We start from the raw sequence: 21338 nt of genomic DNA, 5'->3' as shown, positions 1-21338 counted from the left end.
CATTAGTTATGTGATCTACCCATCTAATCTTCAGCATTCTTCTGTAGCACCACATTTCGAAAGCTTTTGTTCTCTTCTTGTCCAAACTATTTAACGTCCACGTTTCACTTCCATACATGGCTACACTCCATACAAATACTTTCAGGAACGACTGCCTAACACTTAAATCTATACTCGATGTTAACAAATTTCTCTTCTTCAGAAACGTTTTCCTTGCCATTGCCAGTCTACATTTTATATCTTCTCTACTTCGACCATCATCAGTTATTTTGCTCCCCAAATAGACCATCATCAGTTATTTTGCTCCCCAAATAGTAAAACTCCTTTACTACTTTAAGTGTCTCATTTCCTAATCTAATACCCTCAGCATCACCCGACTTAATTCGACTACATTCCATTACCCTTGTTTTGCTTTTGTTGATGTTCATCTTATACCCTCCTTTCAAGACACTGTCCATTCCGTTCAACTGCTCTTCCAAGTCCTTTGCTGTCTCTGACAGAATTACAATGTCATCGGCGAACCTCAAAGTTTTTATTTCTTCTCCATGGATTTTAATACCTACTCCGAATTTTTCTTTTGTTTCCTTTACTGCTTGCTCAATATACAGATTGAATAACATCGGGGAGAGGCTACAACCCTGTCTTACTCCCTTCCCAACCACTGCTTCCCTTTCATGTCCCTCGACTCTTTTGTTGTGGTAGGGTTGTTGTAAGCAGGAGATTCAACGACTCAACCCATGAGTGCCAAGCCAAATAACTACTTGCGTAAGGGTCAGAGGTGGACCAACGCTTTACTGACTTGCTCATAAAATTAAAATGAGACGTATCGTTGGTCGTCTGGGCTTTCAATCCGTTGATTGAGTGATGGAACATCGCTTTCTTGAATTGCTTCTTCCTCCGTTGGTACTTTTTTTTATCATGTGCGTAACTGCAGAAGCGCCCCAAGCCGCATTGTAAGTAGGCTGTTTAGGTTTTTATGTTGGTAACGCCACGTAGCGGTCTGTATGTAAATCACTGACTGTGTTCTGTGCAGTCTGTGGCTGGTTGTACTCATTGTTGGAATATCTGCTATTGTAGTGTTGGGCAGTTGGATGGGAACAGCCCGTAGCATTACGCAGTTGGAGGTGAGCCGCCAGTAGTGGTAGATGTGGGGGAAGAGAAGCCAGACTTTAGAGATGTTAATATGAGCGGACGATCTGGAAATTTGTAAGACTAAATTAAATGGACACCCTATCTGCAAACAAGCGTTGATGTATTTCGTTGGGAACAATTTGAAAATGTGTGCCCCAACCGGGACTCGAACCCGGGATCTCCTGCTTACATGGCAGACGCTCTATCCATCTGAGCCACCGAGGGCACAGAGGATAGTGCGCCTGCAAGGACTTATCCCTCGCACGCTCCCCGTGAGACTCACATTCTTAACATGTCCACACCACTACATTCGTAGTGCGCCTAATAGATGTTTGTAGTGATGTAGACATGTTAGGAATGTGGGTCTCAGGGGAGCGTGCGAGGGGTAAGTCCTTGCAGGCGCACTATCCTCTGTGCCCTCGGTGGTTCAGATGGATTGTCTTACGACGTCCGCCCCGAGCAGATGCAACGAACAAAACGAGATTAAAAAAAAAAAAAAAAAAAAGAAAGAAAAAAGATGGATAGAGCGTCTGCCATGTAAGCAGGAGATCCCGGGTTCGAATCCCGGTCGGGGGACACATTTTCATCATGTCCCCAATGAAGTACATCAACGCCTGTTTGCAGATAGGGTGTCCATTTAATTATCATTTCATTGATAGTAAAGCTGCATGGTCATCAACGGTAACTGTTCTTTCGGGAACAGATACTACCGTCATATAAAGACTGAACGTCATGAGCTGATACAGATATATATGAGCCGCCTGCAGTGGTGGATGTGGGGGGCGAGATGGAGGAGTTTTGAGAGCGGATGATCTGGACGTGTGTCCATCAGAGAGAGTAAATTTGTAAGACTGGATGTCATGAACTGATATATATATATATTTGAACACTATTAAGGTAAATACATTGTTTGTTCTCTATGAAAATCTTTCATTTGTTAAGTATGCCTATCAGTAGTTAGTGCCTTCAGTAGTTAGAACCTTTCACTTAGCTGGCAGTATTGCTGTTCGCTGTATTGCAGTAGTTCGAGTAACGAAGATTGTGTGAGGTAAGTGATTCATGAAAGGTATAGGTTATTGTTAGTCAGGGCCATTCTTTTGGAGAGATTATTGAAAGTCAGATTGCGTTGCGCTAAAAAAAGTATTGTGTGTTAGTTTAGTGATGATCAGAATAAGTAAAGAGAGGAATGTCTGAGTACGTTCAGTTTTGCTCAGCTGTTCGAAAATCAAATAACGTAAGAGGTTTATCAGCACAGTCATTTATAATTTTTCTATGGGGACGTTACAACATAAGATCAGTCGTGAAAAGAAGCGACTGTTTTCCCTGGGGAGATGGAGGCGGGGAGGATTTTCTGATGCAAGGTTGTCGCGATAGAGAGATGGAGGGGAAATGTGTTTTGAAGCCGAGAAAAAGACGAAACACTCACGGGGCGTCCAAAACTACCGTAAAGTCACCAAAACAAGCATCCACACAGGTAGATTGATCCACATGGAAGATTTGCGTACATGATTTATAAATATTTATTGCAAATTGGCTGAACTGTGACGATGTTTTTTCGATTAAGTCGTGCCTCTCTAGAACTTTCCGGGTGTGTCTTGCTTCAATTGTTTAAAATGTACGAATATTTGGAGTTAGTATTCAATCATGTATCATTGTTCCCTGAGTTTTAGCCGTAAATACGCAGTGGACCGCACAAAATTAACGTCGTCCGGCAGTAGAAGAAGGCGGTGATTGGAATACATCCTGCAAATAATTGAGGATGTAGGCACACCGAGATGAAAACGTTCCCACTGCCGTAGATACCCGCTCTCGTGGTACAATAAAACAGAACTACTTGTTCCAAGGGTTATCTTCAGTTTCACAAGATCAGCAGCTTTGCTGCATTTCGAACAAACAGCACCGAAATAGGAAGTCCCTCTTCAGGCAGTAGCAAAAAGGGGTCAAACTTCTTCGCAAAATTCAGTGTTTGATATCCACGATTTTCTCAAACAAGCAAGCAGACGTACCAACAATGTTTGTCCAATTTAATCTCACTTTTCACGGAGCCGCCAAACCGTTCGTATCGTTAGAGAAGTATTTTGACGCTATTGGGAAATGTACGAGGAACAGTGTAGGATTCAAACTTCTTAGAAATACAGGGTGATTCAAAAAGAATACCACAACTTTAGGAATTTAAAACTCTGCAACGACAAAAGGCAGAGCTAACAAGGGAACATCCCCATCGCACCCCCCTCAGATTTAGTTATAAGTTGGCACAATGGATAGGCCTTGAAAAACTGAACACAGATCAATCGAGAAAACAGGAAGAAGTTCTGTGGAACTATGAAAAAATAAGCAAAATATACAAACTGGGTCGTCCATGCGTAAGATAGGCAATATTAAGGGCAAAGTGAGGCAACGAGCGCCGTGGTCCCGTGGTAAGCGTGAACAGCTGCAGAATGAGAGGTCCTTGGTTCAAATCTGCCCTCCACTGAAAATTTTGCTTTCTTTATTTTCGCAAAGTTATGATCTGTCCGTTCGTTCATTGACGTCTCTGTTCACTGTAATAAGTTTAGTGTCTGTGTTTTGCGACCGCACCGCAAAACCGTGCGTTTAGTAGACGAAATGACGTGCCTCACCAATGGGAACCGATAACATTTGGTCGCAAGGTCATAGGTCAACCGATTCCTCCACAGGAAAACACGTCTGATATTTTGTATATGACACTGGTGACAGCATGTGCGTCACATGACAGGAATATGTTGTCGACCCACCTAACTAGTACACTTGGCGAATGGGTGAAAAGTTTCTTCTACCTTGCCCGATTTAGATTTTCTTGTGGATGTAATAATCACTCCAAAAAAAGTGATGAAAACATAAGAGTTTTTCACATAAACTGAAAATAAAAAGTTAAAATTTTCGGTCAAGGGAAGATTTCACCAAGGACCTCTCGTTCCGCAGCTGTTCACGCTAACCACGGGACCACGGAGCTCCTCGCCTCATATTGCCCTTAATATTGCTTATCTTACGCATGGACGACCCAGTTTGTATATTTTGCTTATTTTTTCATAGTTCCACACAACTTCTTCCTGTTTTCTCGATCGATCTGTGTTCAGTTTTTCAAGGCCTATCCACTGTGCCAAGTTATAACTAAATCTGAGGGGGGTGCGATGGGGATGTTCCCTTGTAAGCACTATCTGTCGGCGAATTAAGGGAGCTATAAAGTTTCATTTAGTTGTACATTTGTTCGCTTGAGGCGCTGTTGACTAGGCGTCAGCGTCAGTTGATGCTAAGATGGCGACCGCTCAACAGAAAGCTTTTTGTGTTATTGAGTATGGCAGAAGTGAATCGACGACAGTTGTTCAGCGTGCATTTCGAACGAAGTATGGTGTTAAACCTCCTGATAGGTGGTGTATTAAACGTTGGTATAAACAGTTTACAGAGAATGGGTGTTTGTGCAAAGGGAAAAGTTCTGGACGGCCGAGAACGAGTGAGGAAAATGTAGCCTGGCCTCCAAGAAGCCCTGATCTTACCCACTGCGATTTTTTCTTATGGGGGTATGTTAAGGATATGGTGTTTCGGCCACCTCTCCCAGCCACCATTGATGATTTGAAACGAGAAATAACAGCAGCTATCCAAACTGTTACGCCTGATATGCTACAGAGAGTGTGGAACGAGTTGGAGTATCGGGTTGATATTGCTCGAGTGTCTGGAGGGGGCCATATTGAACATCTCTGAACTTGTTTTTGAGTGAAAAAAAACCTTTTTAAATACTCTTTGTAATGATGTATAACAGAAGGTTATATTATGTTTCTTTCATTAAATACACATTTTTAAAGTTGTGGTATTCTTTTTGAATCACCCTGTATACTCCAGCTGCCAGTTATCTCAAAATCGTACACAACAGACCGGCAAGTAAATGACTATTGTTTCACAAACGCGTGCGCAAGCAGTCACACATGTTTGTCAAGTCGTTCGTCAATTATAACTGGTCCCAACCGAGTCAATCAGAACAGCACACTGCCACATAATTTCATAAATACGTGAAGTCTGGGAGTACGTTTGATAATCTGCGAGGGCCTTTACGTTTTATGCCTATCCGAGCTAAACCTTTGTTTGTAGCAATTCGTACAAGGTAGCTTTGAGTTTCCTGCTCAGCTAAAATTTTCGACACGGCGGGGAGCCTATAAATACTGTTCGGATCGCAACGCATAATCCTCTTTAGGACAAACTGAAAGGCGCCAAATCTCTGCCCATTCTTCCTCAGCCAATACCCACATCCGCAACTTGAAGTCTGAGGATGGTACACTAAACTTCATTTTAGGGCCAGAAACACGGGCCTCCTCCGTTAACTGGTCGGTTAATTCATCCAATTTTTATGAAATTGTAATGATTTATCTGTACGTGTGTATCACATCTAGCGATTTCCTCCCCATCCGGATAATTTTTTTGTGGTGCGTCGCTACATATGTCTTCGAGTGCTTAAGGGGCAGTCAAATACACTCTTTATTACTTAAAAAGTAATCGCCATAATGACTAATATACTTATCCCGCTGTAAGACGAGACGGTCAACTCCTTCACGGAAAAATGTTCTCGATTGTCTACGAACCCATGGTTGTGGCCAGAAGGGCCCCTCTTCGTCCAAGCAAATCGACGGCCACAACTTTCTTTCGTCAGGGCTTCAAAAATATAGAAGTCATATCTAATATGTGTGTCTCTCAATGATGTCCGTTAGTGTAACGATTAGTTTGTAAAATGTTGCCATTGAACCTTCCTTTCTTCCTTTTTATGTCACACTGTGTCCTGCACATTGTGCCACGTAATACTTGAAACTGATTAGTGACGTACGTTTCAGATTCGTAGCTAAAAAGCTGATCTAAGTATCTACAGGCTGTTAACTAATATGCGGCAAACCTGTCTTTTGCCTACGGGAAGCAGGCCCAATGGTACCGACCGGCCGCCGTGTCGTCCTGAGCCCTTAGGTGTCACTGGATGCAGATACGAGGTGCATTCAAGTTCTAAGGCCTCCGATTTTTTTTCTAATTAACTACTCACCCGAAATCGATGAAACTGGTGTTACTTCTCGACGTAATCGCCCTGCAGACGTACACATTTTTCACAACGCTGACGCCATGATTCCATGGCAGCGGCGAAGACTTCTTTAGGAATCTGTTTTGACCACTGGAAAATCGCTGAGGCAATAGCAGCACGGCTGGTGAATGTGCGGCCACGGAGAGTGTCTTTCATTGTTGGAAAAAGCCAAAAGTCACTAGGAGCCAGGTCAGGTGAGTAGGGAGCATGAGGAATCACTTCAGAGTTGTTATCACAAAGAAAGTGTTGCGTAACGTTAGCTCGATGTGCGGGTGCATTGTCTTGGTGAAGCAGCACACGCGCAGCCCTTCCCGGACGTTTTTATTGCAGTGCAGGAAGGAATTTTTTCTTCAAAACATTTTCGTAGGATGCACCTGTTACCGTAGTGCACTTTGGAACGCAATGGGTAAGGATTACGCCCTCCACGTCTCATCCATTGTCACAACCGACGAAAAGAAAGTCCCATTCATGCTGTCGTTGCGCGTCAACATTGGTTGGCAACATGCCACACGGACAGCTATGTGGTCGTCCGTCAGCATTCGTGGCACCCACCTGGATGACACTTTTCGCATTTTCAGGTCGTCATGCAGGATTGTGTTCACAGAACCCACAGAAATGCCAATTCTGGAGGCGATCTGTTCAACAGTCATTCGACGATCCCCCAAAACAATTCTCTCCACTTTCTCGTCAGACCGGCTTGTGCGAGCCCGAGGTTGTTTCGGTTTGTTGTCACACGATGTTCTGCCTTCATTAAACTGTCGCACCCACGAACGCACTTTCGACACATCCATAACTCCATCACCACATGTCTCCTTCAACTGTCGATGAATTTCAATTGGTTTCACACCACGCAAATTCAGAAAACGAATGATTGCACGCTGTTCAAGTAAGGAAAACGTCGCCATTTTAAGTATTTAAAACAGTTCTCATTCTCGCCGCTGGCGGTAAAATTCCATCTGCCGTACGGTGCTGCCATCTCTGGGACGTATTGACAATGAACGCAGACTCATTTTATAACAATGGGCATGTTTCTATCTCTTTCCAGTCCGGAGAAAAAAAATCGGAGGCCTTAGAACTTGAATGCATCTCGTGTGGAGGGACATGTGGTCAGCACACCGCTCTCCCGGCCGTATGTCAGTTTATGAGACCGGAGCCGCTACTTCTCAGTCAAGCAGCTCCTCAGTTTGCCTCACAAGGGCTGAGTGCATCCCGCTTGCCAACAGCACTCGGCAGACCGGATGGTCACCCATCCAAGTGCTAGCCCAGCCCGATATCAGTTAACTTCGGTGGTGTGACGGGAACCGTGTTACCGCTGCGGCAAGGCAGTTGGCATATTAGTAAACTGCTATCCCAAGACTCAATACCAGGTAGGTTGCCTACCCTCCACTTCCAACGGGCAACAAAAAAAATCTATTTTCAATATTTCAATATTTCGCGTGATTATTAAGCAATTTAAAGAAAATTAAAATACTGTCGCAGTCTACTGATTACAAGGTAAATAACTTACGTATTACAATTGGAAACTGTTTGTGAACAGGCAGCGTAACTCACGGTACGCAAATTCCCCAGACTATATACATCCAGTATTTGAGAATATGAGCACGTAGGTTCTTGGAAAAAAAACCTTTATTCATAATTTCACGTCTTTTACTCTCTGGCACACATCAGCACCTCGTCCCACGACACAAAATGATGAAAAGAAAAAAGTTTATCGTTTACTAAATTTTCGCTGTCCATGCAGTAAAACTTCAGCATCATTAGGCTCGACGTTTTAATTTTTATTTCATTACTATAACTCTACTCGCAACACAGTTCGCAGACAGTACTCACACGTAACACATAATGTATTCAGGATATATGACGTCATGAACGCTGAGATGCGTGAGAAAACTAGCTTGTCTCGAAACGGAGCGCAACTCCTTTCGCACCGGCTCGGAGATTTTCTCCACTTGGGGACTGGGTGTCGCAAATGTGTAGAAACAAAATTCTATTGATATAACAGGGTCCAAAAAATTTTCGTCGTCATTGTGATACATTCACGCATTTACACACATTTCATAACTCTTAAAGTACGATTCTTGGTTTCCAACATCCTTTTTCACAAGTCAAGAGTCCCTAACTTCTATTCATTATTCATATACATATAAACACGTAATCACATTCCTCATATATGGTAGCATCATCTTATTGACATAAACATACCTCAACAGCATAATACACATCGTCGTCGTAAAAATAACATCATAATACCTCAGTCAAATCTTACAATCGTCGTAGCTTTCTGCAATAATTTCAAACCATAAAAAAATATTCTGATTTTCATATAGAGCGCTACGTAACGTTGCCAATAAGAAAACATAAACAGCCTACTTACAATGTACGTGCAAAATTATATATTATACTGCACATCTTTTAGAAGAAATCCCGTCAACCATTGAGATATACAGGGTGAAAAGTATTTAAACCGACAAACTCTGGGAGGTTGTAGGGGACATCAAAACAAATGTTTTTCCCTAGTGTCATTTTTTCTTATGAGGAGTATTTAAACCGGTAGAGGAAGACTTCTCTGGCGGCAAAAATGTTCAAATGTGTGCGAAATCTTATGCGACTTAACTGTTAAGGTCATCAGTCCCTAACCTTACACACTATTTAATCTAAATTATCCTAAGGACAAACACACACATCCATGCCCGAGGAAGGACTCGAATCTTCGCCGGGACCACACAGTCCTTGACCTCTGCTGGCAAATTAATTAAACCAACAAACACTTTTCCATTTTTTATGACCAAGAGAAAACACATTAACACAACCCAATTTCAATTACAGTAGACTTTCAAAAAATGCCTCCATTGACACGTAAACAAAGGGCAAAAACCCCAGGAGTATCCTGAATTGTTCCTGCTGCTGCTACTATCCGGGCAACCAGATCCTCTTCTGATGCAACAGGAGTTGCGTAAACAAGGTTGCGCATCTCTTCCCACACAAAAATTCCAGAAGGGACATATCTGGGGATCGAGTAGGCCATGGTACAGGACAACCTCTGCCAACCCACGTTTCTGGGAACCGTCGGTCCAGGAATCGACACACACGACGACTGAAATGTGCCGGCGCCCCATCATGTTGGAACCAGATGTGTTGTCTTGTAGGGGCGGGACGTCTTCCGGCAATTCTGGCAATGCTGTGGCGAGAAAATTGTAATAATGCCAGCCATTTAATGGCCCAAGTAGCAGATACGGCCCAATTAAACAGTCCCGAACAACATCGACCTACGCATTAACGTAGAACCGCGCTTGATGGGCGCTAGTAACTGTGGCACGTGGGTTATTCTCACTCCAAACATGCGAATTGTGCATGTTCAAGACTCCATCACGCCCTAACGTTGCTTCATCGGTAAACAACAAAGAGGATGGAAATGTAGGATGCATTTCACATTGTTCCAGGTACCACTGCGAAAACTGTGCTCTGGGTGGATAATCAACTGGTTCCAGATTGTCGCTGCAAGTGAAATGGATGTAACAATTGCTCTCGACGGACTGATTCGTACCCATGTTGCGTGCAATTGTACGATTGCTGAATGAAGGATCCCGCTCCACATGCTGCAAGACAGCTTCCTCAAATTGCAGCGTTCTTACCGTGCGACGGCGTCCCTGTCCAGGTAATCTGCTAAATGACCCGGTCTCACGCAGACGTTGGTACACAGCAGCAAAGGTCGTATGATGCGGGATGCGGCGAATAGGATATTGTTGTTGTTAAACCCGCTGTGCAGCTCGTCCGTTGTGGTACGCTACGTAGCACGCACCAACCATATCAGTGTACTCACTCCAGGAGTATCGTTCCATTAGTAAACAGAGACAATGCGCTACTACACTGGTGGACAGCAGTTACCTACAACTGAAGATGGTAATACGGCCTCCACCGGTTTAAAGAATCCCTATAGGAAAAAATGACATTAGGGAAAAATATTTGTTTTTATGTTCCTTACAACCTCCAAGAGTTTGTCGGTTTAAATAATTTTCACCCTGTATTTCAAAAGTCCGCTGCTCGTGGTCGTGCGGTAGCGTTCTCGCTTCCCACGCTCGGGTTCCCGGGTTCGATTCCCGGCGGGTTCAGGGATTTTCTCTGCCTCGTGATGACTGGGTGTTGTGTGCTGTCAGGTTAGTTAGGTTTAAGTAGTTCTAAGGTCTAGGGGACTGATGACCATAGATGTTAAGTCCCATAGTGCTCAGAGCCTTTTTTTTTTTTTTTTGTATTTCAAAAACTGACTTTCGCTTGGAATGGGGCGCCAACTCAACCACACTAAAATCATTGTATTACTATGAGGACACTGGGCGACTTCCAAGAAGTTTTAAGCATAATTTCAAACATTTCCTAAAGTTTTTGTCGATTACACGTTTAAAGACAAATATTTGAAATAGTAAGTCATTTGCAGTCAGATATTTGAAGCTGCTTCATACATGGGTCATCGATTCTTTGAAGAAACAGGGCTTTACCAGTTACCTCTAAATACTTTTTCAGCGTGTCCTGCTAATGATTATTGTCATTAATCATGACTAACTGCTGAGTTCTGTTTTTCACGGACGTTGTCCTGCATTCATCCCCAATTTAAGAGTGCGGCCATGTAAGTGAACTGCACGAAGCGCTACACTAACCAAAACTATGACGCCCACTCTTGAGCGCAACGAGGAGGTAAATTATTAGCTTGGTGCATAAGTTCTTAGAACTTTTGTTTTGCATCTCGGTATTCTGATTGCTATTGGTTTGTTTACCGACTGCCGTCTTTATCTGGAGTTCACTGTTGCTATTTGAGTTTACATGTTGTCATAGTGTCGTTTGGAGATAGTGCGTGAAGCTGCGGAGCCTAGGAAATAAAGGGCAAAAATGGAGAAATCTGAACATTTCCGACATATTCTTCTGTTTGAGTTCAATAGATGGGTGACAACAGCAGATGCAGCCAGAAACATTTGCGCCGTGTATGTGGATAACGCCACTGGAAAGGGTACAGCAAGAAAATGATTTTCTCGCTTTGAGGAGGATCGTTTTGACATTAGTGACTCTCGACGTTCAGGCACCCGCCACATTAGCCGACAGCGCTAATGCGCTGCTTCCTGGACTCGGGTAGAGGCGCGCCGGCCCCAGATCCAATCCGCCTGGCGCATTAACGACGAGGGCCGGTGTGCCGGGCAGCCTCTATGTGATTTTTAGGTGGTTTTCCACATCCCTCTAGGTGAATACCGGGCTGGTCCCCACATCCCGCCTCAGTTACGCGACTGACAGACATTTGCAACACGTTTGGACTATTCCATGATTTACACTAGATGCAGACAAGTGGGGTACACTCATTATGTCCAGTGTGGGCGGGGGGGGGAGGGTACGGGGTGGCGGCAGGAAGGGCATCTGTGGCCACCCCTTCCAATGAACGTTGCCAAATCCAATTGTAACCATGCCGACCCTGCGCAAACTGCGGGACAAACGCATCAGCAAAAGAAGAACGACCTCGATGTTCAGGAATAAGTAAGGCATTTAACGAAGATCGTTTAAATCCATTAATCCACCATGATCCGCGTCAGTATACTCGAGAACTGGCTAATGCTATGAACTCTGACCATTTCAGCATAGTGCAACTTTTACGTAGTGGGGAAGGCTCAAAAATGGGGTGTATGGGTACCGCATGCTCGAAGTGAAAACCACAAAAATCAACGGGCAGCCAGTTATGCGGCTCTGCTTGTTTGTCATCAATCAGTTCGTGAACAACAAGGACCACTCCTATCCTGCATCGTTACTGGCGACGAGAAATTGTGTCTTTAAGCTAACATAAGGCAAAGAAAGGAATGAATGACGCCCCTCCCAAAAAAAAGCAACTCCGCATACAAAGATCTGCGTATATCCACAAACGATAACGTTATGCACGTGGTGAAACAGCGATGGTGTGGTTTACTGCCAATTGCTCCCCCCGATGTGTGCCCATCATGCTATGGTCGCAGGTTCGAATCCTGCCTCGGGGATGGATGTGTGTGATGTCCTTAGGTTAGTTAGGTTTAAGTAGTTCTAAGTTCTAGAGGACTGATGATCACAGATGTTAAGTCCCATAGTGCTCAGAGCCATTTTTTTTGTGCCCATCACTGCTGATATTCATTGTCAACAACTGAGACGTCTTGCAAACTCCATCTAAGGACGACGACCAGAAAGACTGCGTAAAGTGATTCTGCTCCACGACAACAGCATCCCGCATTCTGCCACACTGACAGAAAACGCAGTACAAAACTGGGGTTGGGAAGTCATTCCGAACCCACCTCATTCACCTGATTTTGCGCCCTCAGATTTTCACCTTCTCCGCTCTCCGTCGAACAACCTTCACGGCACTTCCTTTCCGGATGAAAATGCGCTGTGAATATGGCTCGACGAGCTTTTCCCCTCAAAACAACGTGATTTCGACAGTCGCGAAATCGAAAAAGTTACCTCAGCGTTGGCAAAGTGTCTTATACACTCCTGGAAATGGAAAAAAGAACACATTGACCGTGGTGTGTCAGACCTACCATACTTGCTCCGGACACTGCGAGAGGGCTGTACAAGCAATGATCACACGCACGGCGCAGCGGACACACCAGGAACCGCGGTGTTGGCCGTCGAATGGCGCTAGCTGCGCAGCATTTGTGCACCGCCGCCGTCAGTGTCAGCCAGTTTGCCGTGGCATACGGAGCTCCATCGCAGTCTTTAACACTGGTAGCATGCCGCGACAGCGTGGACGTGAACCGTATGTGCAGTTGACGGACTTTGAGCGAGGGCGTATAGTGGGCATGCGGGAGGCCGGGTGGACGTACCGCCGAATTGCTCAACACGTGGGGCGTGAGGTCTCCACAGTACATCGATGTTGTCGCCAGTGGTCGGCGGAAGGTGCACGTGCCCGTCGACCTGGGACCGGACCGCAGCGACGCACGGATGCACGCCAAGACCGTAGGATCCTACGCAGTGCCGTAGGGGACCGCACCGCCACTTCCCAGCAAATTAGGGACACTGTTGCTCCTGGGGTATCGGCGAGGACCATTCGCAACCGTCTCCATGAAGCTGGGCTACGGTCCCGCACACCGTTAGGCCGTCTTCCGCTCACGCCCCAAAAACATCGTGCAGCCCGCCTCCAGTGGTGTCGCGATAGGCGTGAATGGAGGGGCGAATGGAGACCTGTCGTCTTCAGCGATGAGAGTCGCTTCTGCCTTGGTGCCAATGATGGTCGTATGCGTGTTTGGCGCCGTGCAGGTGAGCGCCACAATCAGGACTGCATACGACCGAGGCACACAGGGCCAACACCCGGCATCATGGTGTGGGGAGCGATCTCCTACACTGGCCGTACACTACTGGTGATCGTCGAGGGGACACTGAATAGTGCACGGTACATCCAAACCGTCATCGAACCCATCGTTCTACCATTCCTAGACCGGCAAGGGAACTTGCTGTTCCAACAGGACAATGCACGCCCGCATGTATCCCGTGCCACCCAACGTGCTCTAGAAGGTGTAAGTCAACTACCCTGGCCAGCAAGATCTCTGGATCTGTCCCCCATTGAGCATGTTTGGGACTGGATGAAGCGTCGTCTCACGCGGTCTGCACGTCCAGCACGAACGCTGGTCCAACTGAGGCGCCAGGTGGAAATGGCATGGCAAGCCGTTCCACAGGACTACATCCAGCATCTGTACGATCGTCTCCATGGGAGAATAGCAGCCTGCATTGCTGCGAAAGGTGGATATACACTGTACTAGTGCCGACATTGTGCATGCTCTGTTGCCTGTGTCTATGTGCCTGTGGTTCTGTCAGTGTGATCATGTGATGTATCTGACCCCAGGAATGTGTCAATAAAGTTTCCCCTTCCTGGGACAATGAATTCACGGTGTTCTTATTTCAATTTCCAGGAGTGTATAACTAAGGAGAGTATAATACTGGTGATGGAAGCCTCTCTTATGTGTATCCGTCGTGTTTATTAAACTTACTGTGAAACGCTAGGAACTCACACACAAACCCACGGTAATGCTGCAGCTGGGGTTAGTCCCCGTGTGGGTCACGAACTCCCGTATCGCACGCAGCGGAGGTGGTCGTATTACGGCATGCCTTATTCACGATGCTTCGCCGCGAGATTAAGCAACACGGCAGGGCGGCCCACTTCGCTAGAAGCCTCGCTTGCCTTCAAAGCTTCACCGAGGGTTTCCAGGGAACTACAAAGTCCGGCCTCTACCTTGTGACGTGTGTGCCCTGCGGGGCAGGTGGGAAGAGCACGCCACGCACACATCGCTTCCCTCTACACATGCTGCGATGTGCACTCTCTGCCGTCTCGTGCGCTCCCCTTACTGAAGGTCGCTCTTGGGGATCTGCATCTTACAATCTCCGCAAGCCATCACACAGTGAACTGCTAGTCATTCCACGTCCTGTTGGACTCGCAGACGAAGCGGTGGGAAAACGTTAGTCTATCCGCCTCCGTACGAGTCCTAATTTCTCTCATCTTTGTGGTCCTTACGCGCAATGTACACTACTGGCCACTAAAATTGCGAAACCACGAAGATGACGTGCTACAGTCGCGAAATTTAACCGACAGGAACAAGATGCTGTGATATGCAAATGATTAGCTTTTCAGAGCATTCACACAATGTTGGCGCCGGTGGCGACACCTACAAAGTGCTGACATGAGGAAAGTTTCCAACCGATTTCTCATACGCAAACAGTGGTTGACTGGCGTTGCCTGGTGAAACGTTGTTGTCATGCCTCGTGTAAGGAGGAGAAATACGTACCATCAAGTTTCCGACTTTGATAAAGGTCAGATTGTAGCCTATTGCGATTGCGGTTTATCGCATCGCGACATTGCTGCTCGCGTTGGTCGAGATCCAATGACTGTTAGCAGAATATGGAATCGGTGGATTCAGGAGGGTAATACGGAACGCTGTGCTGGTTCCCAACGGCCTCATATCACTAGCAGTCGAGATGACAGTCATTTTATCCGCATGGCTGTAACGGATCGTGCAGCCACGTCTCGATCCCTGAGTCAGCAGATGGGGACGTTTGCAAGACAACAACCATCTGCACGAATAGTTCGACGACGTTTGCAGGAGCACAGACTATCAGCTCGGAGTCCGTGGCTGCGGTTATGCTTGACGCTGCGTCACAGACAGGAGCGCCTGCGATGGTGTACTCAACGACGAACCTGGGTACACAAACGGCAAAACGTCTTTTTTTTCGGATGAATCCATGTTCTGTTTACAGCATTACGATGCTCGCATCCGTGTTTGGCGACATCGTGGTGAACGCACAATGGAAGCGTGTATTCCTCATCGCCATACTGGCGTATCACCCGGTGTGATAGTATGGGATGCCGTTGGTTACACGTCTCGGTCACCTCTTGTTCCCATTGACGGTACTTTGAACAGTGGACGTTACATTTCAGATGTGTTATGACCCGTGGCTCTACCCTCCATTTGATCCCTTCAAAACCCTACATTTCAGCAGGACAATGCACGACCGCATGTTACAGGTCCTGTACGGGACTTTCTGGATACATAAAATGTTCGACTGCTGCCCTGGCCAGCACCTTATCCAGATCTCTCACCAATTGAAAACGTCTGGTCAATGGTGGCTGAGCAACTGGCTCGTCACAATACGCCAGTCACTACTCTTGATGAACTGTGGTATCGTGTTGAAGCTGCATGGGCAGCTGTGCCTGTATACGCCATCCAAGCTCTGTTTGACTCAATGGCCAGGCGTATCAAGGCCGTTATTAGGGCCAGAGCTGGTTGTTCTGGGTACTGATTTCTCAGGATCTATGCACCCAAATTGCGTGAAAATGTAATCACATGTCAGTTCTAGTATAATATATTTGTCCGATGAATACCTGTTTATCATCTGCATTTCTTCTTGGTGTAGTAATTTAAATGACCAGTAGTGTATGTTGGCGGCATCAGAATCGTTCTGCAGTCAGCTTCAAATGCCGGTTCTCTAAATATTCTCAATAGTGTTCCTGGAAAAGGAAGTCGCCTTCCCTTCACAGAATCCCCATTTGAGTTCAGGAGGCATCCCGATAACACCCGCGTGCTGATCGGAGCAACCTGTAAGAAATCTAGCAGCACGCCTCTGAATTGTTCCGATCTTCCTTTGACCCGACCTGGTCAGGATCTCAAACAATGGAGCAGTATTCGAGAATAGGTCGCATTATTGATCTCTACGCGCACTCCTTAATACATGATCTTCACTTCCTTGGAATCCCCCAAATAACCGAAAACTACTGGCTTTTGAAACAACCGACTTCACCCGTTCGTTCCATTTCAAATGGCTCTGAGCGCTACGGGACTTAACATCTGAGGTCATCAGTCCCCTAGCACCTAGAACTACTTAAAGCTAACTACCTTAAGGTCATCACACACATCCATGCCCGAGGCAGGATTCGAACCTGCGACCGTAGCGGTCGCTCGGTTCCAGATTGAAGCGCCTGAAACCGCTCGGCCACATTGGTCGGCCTCGTTCCATTTCATACTGCTTTACAACACTACGCCTAGATATTTAATCGATGTGACTGATTTAAGCACCAAAGACTAATAATGTAATCGAACATTATACCATTTTTTCCTCCATTAATTTACCTTTCTCCACGTGTACAGCTACCATGCATCAGATCAAATAGAAATTCTGTCGAAGTCACTCTGTTTCCTTGTACAGCTACTTAAAGAGCGCAGTGCCCCATGAACAACAGCGTCAAATTATTTAAACATATCAAAATGAAAATTAAACAGAATGTGTATCACGTACGCAACTATTCATTAATGTCAATAAACCTAGTAATGGACATAAAATATTATACTATATATACTGGTTACTGTTGCGTAAGCAAGGGAACGGTGGAGCATTGGTAAACGTGTCAGTTTTGTGTGTTTGCCTATATCAACATGCATTATTATCCAGAAGAGTGTTGTGTACATACAAAGCAGTTACTACCCCGCCACGATATTATTGCACTTGGTCTCCTGTGGCCGTTAGTAGACCTACGTGGTGACGTTACGGTACTCAAGCACAATGATGATTAAAGAAAGGATGACGAGATTAATGTTCAACGTCCCGTCTACAACGAGCTCATTAGAGACGGCGCACAAGCTCGGATTAGGGAAGGATGGGGAACGAAATCGGGAGTCCCCTTTCAAAGGAACCATCGCGACATTTGCCTTAAGTGATCTACGGAAATCACGGAAAACCTAAATCAGGATGGCCGGACATGGGATTGAAACGTCGCCCTCCCCGAATGCTGATTAAAGAACGCTCACGCCAATGTGAATTATTTCAGGACAGTTGTGCAGATACAATCAAGTGTTTTGACGTGTATTCGTGAAATATCACGATAAAAACTCACGATAAGGGGACAGAAGTGCCCTCACTCCCAGGTGCATGAATATTGTTGTCGACTAAGACGTGAACTTGTGTTGCTGCTGTTGTCGTTGTTGTTGTCTTCAGTCCTGAGACTGGTTTGATGCCGCTCTCCATGCTACTCTATCCTGTGCAAGCTTCTTCATCTCCCAGTACCTACTGCAACCTACATCCTTCTGAATCTGCTGAGTGTATTCATCTCTTGGTCCCCCTCTACGATTTTTACCCTCCAGGCTACCCTGCAATACTAAATTGGTGATCACTTGCTGCCTCAGAACATGTCCTACCAACCGATCCCTTCTTCAAGTCAAGTTGTACCACAGACTCCTCTTCTCCCCAATTCTATTCAATACGTCCTCATTAGTTATGTGACCTACCCATCTCATCTTCAGCATTGTTCTGTAGTACCACATTTCGATGTACGAGGTGCATTCAAGTTCTAAGGCCTCCGATTTTTTTTTTCTCCGGGCTGGAAAGAGATAGAAACATGCGCATTGTTTTAAAATGAGGCCACGTTCATTGTCAATACGTCCCAGAGATGGCAGCACTGTACGGCAGATGGAATTTTACCGCCAGCGGCGAGAATGAGAACTGTTTTAAATACTTAAAATGGCGACGTTTTCCTTACTTGAACAGCGTGCAATCATTCGTTTTCTGAATTTGCGTGGTGTGAAACCAATTGAAATTCATCGACAGTTGAAGGAGACATGTGGTGATGGAGTTATGGATGTGTAGAAAGTGTGTTCGTGGGTGCGACAGTTTAATGAAGGCAGAACATCGTGTGACAACAAACCGAAACAACCTCAGGCTCGCACAAGCTGGTCTGACGACATGATCGAGAAAGTGGAGAGAATTGTTTTGGGGGATCGCCGAATGACTGTTGAACAGATCGCCTCCAGAGTTGGCATTTCTGTGGGTTCTGTGAACACAATCCTGCATGACGACCTGAAAATGCGAAAAGTGTCATCCAGGTGGGTGCCACGAATGCTGACGGACGACCACATGGCTGCCCGTGTGGCATGTTGCCGAGCAACGACAGCATGAATGGGACTTTGTTTTCGTCGGTTGTGACAATGGATGAGACGTGGATGCCATTTTTCAACCCGGAAACAAAGCGCCAGTCAGCTCAATGGAAGCAAACATATTCACCACCACCAAAAAAATTTCGGGTAACCGCCAGTGCTGAAAAAATGGTGTCCATGTTCTGGGACAGCGAGGGCGTAATCCTTACCCATTGCGTTCCAAAGGGCACTACGGGAACAGGTGCATCCTACGAAAATGTTTTGAAGAACAAATTCCTTCCTGCACTGCAACAAAAACGTCCGGGAAGGGCTGCGCGTGTGCTGTTTCACGAAGACAACGCACCCGCGCATCGAGCTAACGTTACGCAACAGTTTCTTCGTGATAACAACTTTGAAGTGATTCCTCATGCTCTCTACTCACCTGACCTGGCTCCTAGTGACTTTTGGCTTTTTCCAACAATGAAAGACACTCTCCGTGGCCGCACATTCACCAGCCGTGCTGCTATTGCCTCAGCGATTTTCCAGTGGTGAAAACAGACTTCTAAAGAAGCCTTCGCCGCTGCCATGGAATCATGGCGTCAGCGTTGTGAAAAATGTGTACGTCTGCAGGGCGATTACGTCAAGAAGTAACGCCAGTTTCATCGATTTCGGGCGAGAAGTTAATTAGAAAAAAAATCGGAGGCCTTAGAACTTGAATGCACCTCGTATGAATTATTTCAGGACAATTGTGCAGATACAATCAAGTGGTTTGACGTGTATTCGTGAAATATCATGATAAAAACTCACGATAAGCGGACAGAAGTGCCCTCACTGCCAGGTGCATGAATATTGTGGTCGACTAAGACGTGAACTTGTTTTGCTGTTGTTGTCGTTGTTGTTTTTGTTGTTGTTGCCTTCAGTCCTGAGACTGGTTTGATGCCGCTCTGCATGCTACCCTATCCTGTGCAAGCTTCTTCATCTCCCAGTACCTACTGCAACCTACATCCTTCTGAATCTGCTGAGTGTATTGAATCTCTTGGTCTCCCTCTAAGATTTTTACCCTCCAGGCTCCCCTCCAATACTAAATTGGTGATCACTTGCTGCCTCAGTCCTACCAACCGATCCCTTCTTCTAGTCAAGTTGTGCCACAAACTCCTCTTCTCCCCAATTCTATTCAGTATGTCCTCATTAGGTATGCGATCTACCCATCTCATCTTCAGCATTCTTCTGTAGCACCACATTTCTATGCACATGATGAATGGTAGCCAGCTCCAAATGTGGGAAAATGTAGGTTAATGGGGATGTATATGAAGAACAGACCTGTAATGTTCGGATACAGTATTACTGGTGTCCTGCTTGACACAATCAAGTCGTTTAAATATCTGGGCGTAACGTTGCAAAGCGATATGAGGTGGAACGAGCATGTGAAAACTGTGGTAGGTAAGGCGAATGGTTGGGTGAATTTTAGGAAATAGTGGTTCACCAGTAAGGGAGACTGCATGTCGGACGCTGGTGCACCTATTCTTGAGTACTGCTGGAGTGTTTGGGATCCGTCCCAGATCGGTTTGAAGGATGACATCGCAGCAGTTCAGAGGGGGGGCTGCTAGAATTGTTAGCGGTAATCCGAACAATGCATAAGTGTTACGGAGATGCTTCGGGAACTGAAATGGGAATCCACGGAGGGAAGGCGAGGTTCTTTTCGAGAAACGCCCGTGAGAAGATTTAGAGAACCGGGGTTTGAAGCTGATTCTACTGCCAGCAACATAAATTGCGTGTAACGTCCACGAAGATAGAGAAATTAGGGCTCATAAGGTGGCATATACATAGTCGCTTTTCCATCGTTCTATTTGCAAATGGAACAGGAAAGGAAATGACTAGTAGTGGTACAAGGTACCCTCCGCCACGCACCGTACGGTGGCTTGCGGAGTATCTACAGGGTGTTTCAAAAATGACCGGTATATTTGAAACGGCAATAAAAACTAAACGAGCAGCAATATGCTTGGGACAACAGTACATTTTCAGGCAGACAAACTTTCGAAATTACAGTAGTTACAATTTTCAACAACAGATGGCGCTGCAAGTGATGTGAAAGATATAGAAGACAACGCAGTCTGTGGGTGCGCCATTCTGTACGTCGTCTTTCTGCTGTAAGCGTGTGCTGTTCACAACGTGCAAGTGTGCTGTAGACAACATGGTTTATTCCTTAGAACAGAGGATTTTTCTGGTGTTGGAATTCCACCACCTAGAACACAGTGTTGTTGCAACAAGACGAAGTTTTCAACGGAGGTTTAATGTAACCAAAGGACCGAAAAGCGATACAATAAAGGATCTGTTTGAAAAATTTCAACGGACTGGGAACGTGACGGACGAACGTGCCGGAAAGGTGGGGCGACCGCGTACGGCAACCACAGAGGGCAACGCGCAGCTAGTGCAGCAGGTGATCCGACAGCGGCCTCGGGTTTCCGTTCGCCGTGTTGCAGCTGCGGTCCAAATGACGCCAACGTCCACGTATCGTCTCATGCGCCAGAGTTTACACCTATATCCGTACAAAATTCAAACGCGGCAAACCCCTCAGCGCCGCTACCATTGCTGCACGAGAGACATTCGCTAACGATATAGTGCACAGGATTGATGACAGCGATATGCATGTGGGCAGCATTTGGTTTACTGATGAAGCTTATTTTTACCTGGACGGCTTCGTCAATAAACAGAACTGGCGCATATGGGGAACCGAAAAGCCCCATGTTGCA

The 21338-nt window shown here is 45.9% G+C and overlaps 1 protein-coding gene and 1 non-coding gene across 2 annotated transcripts in view; both read right to left on the bottom strand.

Annotated features, from left to right (window-relative positions):
• LOC126109630 (corticotropin-releasing factor-binding protein) overlaps positions 1-21338 on the bottom strand; it is a 1121590-nt gene that overhangs the window by 549885 nt on the left and 550367 nt on the right. The gene's annotated exons all lie outside the window — the stretch shown is intronic.
• Positions 1283-1357, bottom strand: Trnat-ugu (transfer RNA threonine (anticodon UGU)). The gene has a single exon. It is a non-coding gene; the product is annotated as a tRNA-Thr (tRNA).

Source organism: Schistocerca cancellata, chromosome 12 (genome assembly GCF_023864275.1).
Source record: "Schistocerca cancellata isolate TAMUIC-IGC-003103 chromosome 12, iqSchCanc2.1, whole genome shotgun sequence".
Taxonomy (NCBI): domain Eukaryota; kingdom Metazoa; phylum Arthropoda; class Insecta; order Orthoptera; family Acrididae; genus Schistocerca; species Schistocerca cancellata.
This window is presented reverse-complemented; position numbering and strand designations above follow the sequence as displayed.